A 2,863-nucleotide genomic window follows, 5' to 3' on the forward strand; every position below is an offset into this window, starting at 1 on the left:
TACAGGATCTCTGAGGACAGGAACAACCGAATAGACCGGGACTGGGAACTCTCTGCAGCAGACAAGGCAAACAGGAAACTATCACCGGCATCTGTAGGAAGTCCTGAGGATGCCTTTATTCAGGCATCCTCCAATCAAGATCCAGACAGGACAATCAAAAGAAATGCCGTGCAGCTTGCATGCTGCACGGCCAGCACATAATCAGGGCAATGAGGATAGACCCAGCAACGGGGAACGCGGCTGCACGTGGCGTCCCCGTTGCTAAGGCCAGAGGCGGCTCCGTGCGCCCGGCGTCTCAGCGTTGCCAGGGAGCCGGCGGCTGAACGCGCCCGGCGTCCCTGGTTGCTAGGCGCCGGGCCGCACGGCCGAGCGGACCCCGGCGCCTAACAGTAACTGTTAGGCGCCGGGGTCCGCTCGGCCGTGCGGCCCGGCGCCTAGCAACCAGGGACGCCGGGCGCGTTCAGCCGCCGGCTCCCTGGCAACGCTGAGACGCCGGGCGCACGGAGCCGCCTCTGGCCTTAGCAACGGGGACGCCACGTGCAGCCGCGTTCCCCGTTGCTGGGTCTATCCTCATTGCCCTGATTATGTGCTGGCCGTGCAGCATGCAAGCTGCACGGCATTTCTTTTGATTGTCCTGTCTGGATCTTGATTGGAGGATGCCTGAATAAAGGCATCCTCAGGACTTCCTACAGAGGCCGGTGATAATGTTATGATTCCTGAACTCCAGACCGGAGGAGATCTTATGACAGGGATCCGAGTTCAGGAAAATAAGCTGGTTGTGGGAGCTGGAAGGCCTAGTAACCCCTGGCGCCCTAACTCCGTTGTCTCGCCCGTGTTATCAGAAATCCCCTGTGAGACTATGGTTGCTTGAGCCCATGGCAGCCGCGTTCGAAGGGCGGATTATGTCTGCCCAACCCCGATGCCCCCGCAGGTCTTGATGGGAGACAAGGGGAAGTCCGAGACAGGGTGATAACAAGGGGCCCTCTGACTAAGCAACACGGCCAGGGGTTACAAGCTGATTAACTAAACCAAAAGGTATGTGCGGACTAGCCGCCAGGGAAAAGGACAACCAAAGATCCACTGATCCGACACTCCTATCCGGCACCGCTGGACACCAGAGTGGATCTGTGGAAGCGGAATCCTCCGCAAAACTCCAGAACACAATATAAACAAAATAATAAACAGTAGCGGACAAGCCGCAACACACGGCTACGCCGCGACTCACGAACACCACCAGATGTTAAAGGTGCTCGGTCAGACTCCAGGAACAGATGGTAACTTCCGAGTACAGGATCTCTGAGGACAGGAACAACCGAATAGACCGGGACTGGGAACTCTCTGCAGCAGACAAGGCAAACAGGAAACTATCACCGGCGTCTGTAGGAAGTCCTGAGGATGCCTTTATTCAGGCATCCTCCAATCAAGATCCAGACAGGACAATCAAAAGAAATGCCGTGCAGCTTGCATGCTGCACGGCCAGCACATAATCAGGGCAATGAGGATAGACCCAGCAACGGGGAACGCGGCTGCACGTGGCGTCCCCGTTGCTAAGGCCAGAGGCGGCTCCGTGCGCCCGGCGTCTCAGCGTTGCCAGGGAGCCGGCGGCTGAACGCGCCCGGCGTCCCTGGTTGCTAGGCGCCGGGCCGCACGGCCGAGCGGACCCCGGCGCCTAACACTGAGTTACCAGATTCACGAGGTATGTTGTACATTATTCAACCTCTACGGTTTAATTGAATTTAGATAATAGATCCCTTCAAGAACTTGTTATATTCCCAATTAGGCTGACTTTATGCCCTTATTTCACGCCTCATTGATGTTTGGAAGCCCACGTATGAACCTATTCGGCCAATGATCTAGGCCTATCACTCTTTTGGATAGACATTATTATCTAAGGTTTGTCTAACATAAAATCTTTTTCGGTGGACCATATTTATGAATAACATCTTAAAGTCTCTTCTAATTATGTGAGATTATCAACTGCTCATTCCATGTTTTCGATTTTTTCCTTGTCTTGCCCATCTTTGTTGTTTTTTCGGACTGTTCTTTTGGATTGTTTGTACATTTTCTTATGTATTTTTATGTATTTTCATGTATTCATATATTTTATTGAATGGTTGTTCTATAATTTCTAGACGCACCCCTGATGAAGTCTAGTTCCTAGACGAAACGCGTTGGCTTACTGTATTTCTTGTTGATGTTATCTCCGAATATTTAATGAGGAAGAATAAGGATACAACAGAAAGGTTGCCTTCTTTCCTCCATATCCCATTGATGGATTTTTGTAGGAGAAACTACATCATAATGTACATGTAATAATGATGGATATACTTCATGTTTCTGTATAATTGTTTTAATAAATTTTTATGAAAAGTACAGTCCGTTATGTGTTTTAAAAACCTGTATAAATATTGATTGCAAATCCTGTTAAGCAATAGTCTTTGTATAAGGGTATTTGTAAACCCCTGGGGCGCCATTTTTCCTCTTTTTCTATACTCTATATATATATATATATATATATTATGATTTGTTTACCCTGTATACTCTGAATCACAAACACATGTGTATTTGTGTTCATACATGTTAAAAAAATGGATAAAATACGTGAAAAAAACTCTGCATTACGAAATAAAGTGAGAAAGTGTGTATCAAATAGTGTATGATACATATATAGCATAAAAATAAAGGTGAAAGGTGTGTTCAAAATTAAATATATAATAAAAAAAATGTGAGATAATCATATCTTAAAAATCATAATAATTTAAGGTGAACTGGTACAGGATGTAAAACAAATACGTGAGTGTGATATGTATCATGATGTGTATAAATAATTGAATTAATAAGCGAATTATTGATTTGTGTAAAA

General features: G+C 47.0%; 1 long non-coding RNA gene across 1 annotated transcript; it reads left to right on the forward strand.

The window, feature by feature from the left end:
• The first annotated feature begins 1,674 nt into the window (after window positions 1-1,674).
• Window positions 1,675-2,176, forward strand: LOC134929245 (uncharacterized). The gene is made up of 3 exons (XR_010178412.1): window positions 1,675-1,696; window positions 1,781-1,893; window positions 2,133-2,176. It is a non-coding gene; the product is annotated as an uncharacterized LOC134929245 (long non-coding RNA).
• Window positions 2,177-2,863: the final 687 nt, after the last annotated feature.

Source organism: Pseudophryne corroboree, chromosome 5 (assembly GCF_028390025.1).
Source record: "Pseudophryne corroboree isolate aPseCor3 chromosome 5, aPseCor3.hap2, whole genome shotgun sequence".
In the NCBI taxonomy this organism is placed as follows: Eukaryota; Metazoa; Chordata; class Amphibia; order Anura; family Myobatrachidae; genus Pseudophryne; species Pseudophryne corroboree.